Source organism: Grampus griseus, assembly GCF_964374135.1.
Source record: "Grampus griseus genome assembly, chromosome: 3".
Taxonomy (NCBI): domain Eukaryota; kingdom Metazoa; phylum Chordata; class Mammalia; order Artiodactyla; family Delphinidae; genus Grampus; species Grampus griseus.
The window spans coordinates 832,157-839,209 of record NC_139019.1 but is presented as its reverse complement, the minus strand read 5'-3'; positions in this window follow the sequence as shown (position 1 = coordinate 839,209).

Here is a 7,053-nt window from a genome sequence, read left to right as displayed (position 1 = left end):
GAGTTGAAACCAGTAGCAAAACTGTACACTTAAACCCAGCTTGTTAATAATCGCATTAAATGTAAATGGTTTAGACACCCCAACTAAAAGGCAGAGATTACCAGACCAAATAAAAAAGCAGGACCCAAGAACACAGGTTAAAATCAAACACTGAGAGAAGATCCACCATGTTAACATCAGGAAAAGTATATTTTAGAGAAATAATATTACCAAGAAATAAAGTCTTTTCATAAAAATAAAGGTATCATTTCATCAAAAGGACATAACAATCTTAAGTGTTTATGTACCCAATAACAGAGCTTGAAAATATATTAAGCAAAAATGTTTAGAAATGCAAGGAGAAATAGTGGAGTCCACAGTTATAAGAGATTTCAGCGCCATCTCAGTAATTGATAGAACAAGTACTAGGAAATGTCTGTAAGAACAGAGGAGACTTGAACACTTTCACTCTACGTGACCTATTCACAGACACTCCACCCAACTTCAGAAGTGTACACATTCTTTTCAAGAGCATACAGAGGGCTTCCCTGGTGGCGCAGTGGTTGAGAGTCCGCCTGCCGATGCAGGGGACACGGGTTCATGCCCCGGTCTGGGAGGATCCCACATGCCGTGGAGCAGCTGGGCCCGTGAGCCATGGCCGCTGAGCCTGCGCGTCCGGAGCCTGTGCTCCGCGACGGGAGAGGCCACAGCAGTGAGAGGTCCGCGTACCAAAAAAAGAAAAAAGCAGAGCATTTACCAAGAAAGAATATTCTGGGCCATAACACCAGCCTAAACAACATTTAAAATGCTTCAAGTCATACAAATTATGTTCCTTAGCCCCAGTAGAGTTAAGTCAGAAATCAATAACAGAAGGATCTGGGAAAATCTCCAAATATTTGGAAATGAAATATCACCACTTTGAAATAAGCCATGAATCAAAGAAGGAACCAAAAGGGAAATAGGAAAGTATTTTGAAGTGAATGAAAATGAAAACACGAACATCCACGTCTGTGGTACTTGCTGGGGAGGCGGAGGCCCGGCTGAAGCCATGCATACGAGGGGTCAGGGCACTAAAAACCTATAGCGGGAAAAGGTGTCCACATCCTCAGCTTCCACCTTAGGAAACTAAGAGCAGATGAAACCCAAAGGAAGAAGGAGAACATAACATGTATCAGAGCAGGAATCAGTGACACAGGAGAAAGACAATACTGGGACTTCCCTGGCGGTCCAGTGGTTAAGGCTTCGCCTTCCAGTGCAGGGGGTGCGGGCTCGATCCCTGGTCAGGAAGCTGAGATCCCACACGCCTCAGGGCCAAACAATCAAAACATAAAACAGAAGCAAAATTGTAACAAGTCCAATAAAGACTTTCAAAATGGTCCCCATCAAAAAAAATCTTCAGAAAAAGATAGTACGGAATGTTAATGAACTCAAAATCTTGTTCTTTGAGAAGATCAATAAAATGAATAAACCTCCAGCCAGACTAACTAGGAGGAAACGAGGGAAAACGCAGTCACAGCACCGGTTAGGAGGGAGGTGACATCACCAGATTCTACATGTTTAAAGGATAGTGAAGAACATCCGGGCAGCTTTGTGCCGATACAGCCAAAAACACGGACAAATGGACAAAGCCCTGGAGAGACACAGACCACCCAAGCTCTCACAGGAAGAAACCTGAATAGCCCTGTCTCTTCTGAAAACTCAACTTGAAGCTAAACCTTTCCCACAAAGAACCTTAGAACGAGACGGCTTCTCGGTGCGTCCCCCTGACATTTAGGGAAGAGGTGGTACCAGTGCTGTGGTCTTCAGAAGACGGAGCAGGATGGGATGCTCCCTGACGCCCAGGCAGCATCACCGCACATCCAGGCCGGACAGGCCTCGCGGGAAGAACGTTTCGGGACGTTTCACTCTGACCCCACTTCAGTGCCGCTCCCGCGGGGTCCTGGCCGTTTCTCCCTGAACCTCGCGAGTGAAGCCGCCTCCTCTCACACGTGCTTCCATTCCCTGGCCCACGTTTCTCAGACCAGACCTTCCTTCCTGAAGCACATCCTTTAGGAATCCGGCTGCTGGTAAGATCCTTCCAGGTTTATTCCGCACACAGGCCTTTACTTCACCCTTATCCTTGAAAGGTGCTCCCGGTGGATGGCGGTGCATCTCCCGCTGCCTGCAGCCTTTCCAGAGCCGCTGTGGCTTCTCCCGTCTGAGTCGGCGATGCTCCCTCTACCACGTGTGGCGTCCTTGCCGTCTCCCTTTCCACGTGTGATGCACTGATTCCAACAGCGTGTTCGAGTCTACCATCGGCAATGGGAGAGCCTCGGCCACTTATCCCAGAAATGCCCTTCCCACACGTTTCTTCTCTGCTAGGATTTGTTCTGTCCTCCCTCCTTGCTGTCAGCCTCCTTGCCCCTCTGTGCTGAACGCAGTGTTTTCAGAGAGATCCGTGTTTCCACGGTGCTAATTTTCTCGACTTTGGTACTTAGTTCACTTACTGAATTGTTCATTATTCAGTCATCTATATGGTTCCAGACGTTCTATTTAATTGTATTTATTAAAGTTCCTGGTCTGTCTGAGGGGTCTTCTCCTCTGCCTGCTTTCCCGCCTCTGGGTTTGCGTAGAGGACGGGTCGGCACTGGGGGTGAGTGTCCTTCGTGGCTGCAGAGTCTGCAGGCCTGATGCAGCTGCTTTGTTTTTGCTGGGGTCCATCTGCTCTCACTCACGGTACTTCGTCCTCCTGTGTGTCCAGAGGTTTTCGGTTGTGAGCTCGTTTGGTTAAGACTGATCTGTGGGAATCCCGAGGCCAGATGTGCGGGTGATTCCTTCCAGGAAGGGTTAGAGCTCGTGTCCCGTCTGCCGGGTCCCGGGCTCTGTGGGCAGAAGCACCTTGAGACCCTCCGAGGCCCTGTGAGCTCAGGGTCTGGGGTGACGCGTCTGGTTTTCTCCCAGGAGCCGTGGAAGGCTCTGGTGGGTGTGATATGCTCTCGGGCTCTTCTGAGATCATTCTGGCGCTTCCTGGAGCGTGGCTGGCGGCCTGGAAGGAGCTAGAACCCAGCCAGCCCTCGGCCTGCCCCCCCGAGCTGCAGCTGCCCTGCATTCTGACCGTGGACTCGGTGTGTCTGTGAGGAAGACCCAGCTCGCTCAGAGCGAAGCTCGGACCCCGGCCTCTTTTCTCCCCCTCCCCCCTCGCTCTTGTGACGGGCGGGGCAGAGTGGCCCCATGGCTCACTGCTTCTCAGTGACCCTGGCGAGGACCCCCTCCGCTGAAGGGCTTTGTAGATGCCCCCCGCCCCGGCCCTGGGCCGTGCCCACTGGGGAACTGGGACACGGCTGGGCCGGGAGCGATTAAAGGGCTTAATTCTGTGAGTAAATTCCACCATTCGGCATCCAAGTGGATAATTTTATCTTACCGCTTCCTTAAATTTCATCAAATAACTTTCAAGTGTGCAGAGAGCCAAAGGTGTGTGTATAACAGAAGCTGAACTGTGTTTGCTGAAGTGCGAGGACTAAATGCCCCATTTGGAGGGATTTTTAGTCCTAAGCACTTTTTATTGGTTTTCATAAGGCGGTTTAAGGTGTGAGAGAAAGTACACAAAGGCGTGGAAGCGGGTCAGACGGATCTGAGGCCAAGCTGCCGCGGGAGATCAAAGGCCTCGTGCGCTGAGAAACTGGGGAAAGATGACTGTATTCCCCAGAGTCGCCGTCCGGGCAGGCAGTGAGCCTGTGGGCTGTGTGCCTGGGTCCCCCACCCAACTTGCTGCCTTTTCTCCTGGCTACGCTGCGTCGCCCCAGCGCCAGCTGGGTGTGCAGCGGGACACCGTCCTGGCTCTGCCCCAGTTCTTGGGGGCTCTCAGGAAGCCGCCATGCGGACCTGCAGGGTGGGACGATGACACCTACCCACCTCCTCCGGGGCCGCTATAGGCGCTGCTGTGTGGGAAGTCGCTGTGTGAATCGTAACGTTCCACGAAAACAAAGACCGTTCTTCATGTTATTTATCTTCACCTCTAAGAGTTAAACAACCGTTCCAGTAAACCTGAGGCAGGACAAACCTCCACAAAATAGGGGCATAAAACACCCACTGCATGAGTCCGCTCCCGGAGACCCACCCAGGCGCCTGACCCATGAACCCCATGAGATAATAAAACGGTTGCTCTGAGCCCGCACGTTGGAACGACGGGATCCTTGGACTCAGAGAACCTGGGAGACGGGACGGGGGCCGAGGTCCTGGAGGGCAGCCCTCCACCCAGGGCGGCTGCCGCCTCCTGCCTGCGTGGTCCCTGCCGCCAGGACCGTCCTCCTTGTCCCCTGCTCCATCCCCTCCCCAGTGGGCCCCTTGGCTCTCCCTCTGGTGCCGAGAGGAGGTCCGGCCCCTCTGCCCCTCTGCTTCTCCAGAGAACACTTCCTAAATGCTGGTCCCTAAGGCTGCGATGTTCCCCCCGCCCCCCGACCCCTTGGTGTCCAGCACGAAGGGCAGTGCTCTGCCCATCATCTGCCTTCTCTGTTCCCTGAGCCAGACCCACCTCGGCCCACGTGCAGACCTGCTGTCGCATCAGCGCCCCCTCCCGGGTGTCTCTAGCGCTGCTGGAGTTCAGGCCTCTCAGGACCCGTCTGTCCCTGCAGGAAAAATCAGCGACACCACCAAGTGCAGGCGAGGGACCTCTCATGTGGCACTGGTTGGGATGCAAAACGGAAAACTAGACACATACTTAGGACGTGACCCAGCGACCGGACCCCTGGGCGCTTGTCCTCGAGCGACGAAAAGTCATGTAATTGTGTACGTTACGTACAACAAACACCCTATCTGCAGTCATTCACGGCAGCTGTATTTGTAATGGTTCCAAAGTGGGAAAAACGCAAATGCCCCTCAACAGGCCGCGTGGTTACATTAGCTGTCCATCCAGGCCTGGAATGCTGTTCCGGGATCAAAGGGGCTGACGACTGACACACACAGGAATTATGCTGAGTGGAAAAGTCACCTTGAGGTGACGTGTAATATGGTCCCATCTATGTAAGTGTCTTGAAGGGACACGGTTCAGCACAGAGTAGGCGAGTCATGGTGTATGTGTGTGCGTGTAGGGGGAACTCGGGGGCCCAGCCGGAGGTGGCGGCCAGTTCTGTGTCCTGATGGCAGTGCTGGGCACACGAGTCTACACGGGTGACAAAATGACACCGCCTTCCACTCACACGCTGCACCAGGGTCAGTGTCCCGGTCCTGGCTTGGTGTCCACCGTGTCACAGGGGATTAGCCACCAGGGTCGCTGGGAGAGGACCCCAGAGGCAGAGCTGCTGCCCTCAACCAGCTGCACGCTCTGCTGCATTGAGTGTCGCAGGCAGAAGGATGGCTCAAGGATGCCCCTTCCTAGGGGCTTTGAGGCCGGGACACGGCCCTGGACTAGCTGGACCCTGAGTCAATTGCAGGCTCCTTGTCAGGGTCAGGGAGGGGGACGCAGCCACAGAGGCAGAGGTTGGGGTCAGAGAGCTTGGTGGGTCCGCAGGCCATCCCTCTTCTCTCTCTCCCTCTCTCCCTCCCTCTCTTCCTCTCCCCCTGTTCTTCTCCCGCTCCCTCTCCCTCTCCCTCCCCCTCCCTCTCCCTCTCCTCCCCCTCCCCCTCCCTCTCCCTCTCCCTCTCCCTCTCCCTCTCCCTCCCCCTCCTCTCCCTCTCCCTCCCCTCCCCCTCCCCCTCCCCTCCCCCTCCTTCTCTCTCTCCCCTCCCAGCATCTGGTCCTCAGGCCCCAGCACTGGGCTCGGGGCTGCGCTGCTGGCCGCTTTGTTTTTACCCCGTGCTGTTCAGCCGTCTGCATGTGTCCCTACATTGCACTGCATATGTTTCAGCCGCCAACCTCCTCAGCTGAGACCCTTTTGGGTCCTGGTGGTGCTGTCCCTCGTCCTGACTGCAGACCCGAGGGTGCCTGGGTCGGGGGGCGGGCAGGTGCATCAGGTGTGCCAGCCCGTGGGCACGGGGTGGTGCCGGACGCGTCACTGTGGCCTGTCCCCCTCCCTGGGCCGCCCTCCAGAGCCGGCCCTCCTGCGCCCGCGGGGCTGCGGTGTCCCGAGGCCAGTGGCAGCGAACGCAGGAAGCAGCCGCTGCCCTCGGACAGCCCTGCTCGGGAACCAATGGCGTAATCGTTTATTTAAGCACTGGCCAGGGCTCCGGTCATGCCCACCGGTTGGAGCCTCTGGGACCCTCTTTCCTCCCTTTGCTGGGCTTCTCCCTCTTCACGCCTTGCGGTGACTCCTCGCAGACGGGGGGCGATGGTCCACTGCCAGCCCTGCAGGCCCCCCACCAGCTCCCCAAGAGCAGCCCCGGTGTCCAATCACTGCACACTCAGTAGGAAACCTCAGTCGGGCTACTGCGTAATTGGGGGGCGGGGGGCTCTGTTTGCCCCTTCAGTGACAAACGACACGTATTTGGCTCCTGGCACAGAATCCACTGTTTAGAAATTGCCAGGTATGAAGTGTGAAACCCATCCCCTGCCTTCCAGAAGTTCTAGAATCGGATTTTGCTGTATTTTGTCATAAGCCAACAATATGAAATTTTTTCTGGGAACATCTTCATGTTTTATGGCGCAGTGACTTGAGACCACCCCTAGCTTTCCAGAGGCGGATTAACCGCACGTGTAATAGTGCACAGAGTATTCAGGAGATGAACGATTTCCATTCTCTCTAGGAAAAGTTTCCTCACTTCAACATGGCATTGTTCACACTGCTTCTGTTTCTTCTTTAAAAAAAAAAAAATTGTTTTCCATGCCGGTTTCTCCAGTTTCTAGTTGTTGGGAAAGAACAAATTCCCCAAAGCCGCCCCAAATCCTCTACTGGCAGAAACAAGCAAGTCTCAGAGACCTTGCGGCGCTCACGCAGTGGACTTCCAGGAGAGCCACCCTTAGTCCCGAGGGTTACGAGCCGGGCAGACCAGAGCAAGCAGGATGAACGTGAGACGGCGTCGTCGACGGAGGGGTGGCAGAGGCCTGTTTACGCCGTGAAGACGAGCAATTTCTGACCACGCTTCTTAACGCTGTGAAAGGTTAACATTTGCTCAGCCGCCCAGTGTTTGCCAAACTCAGGCGCCTCGTCCCCGCAAAAGCCC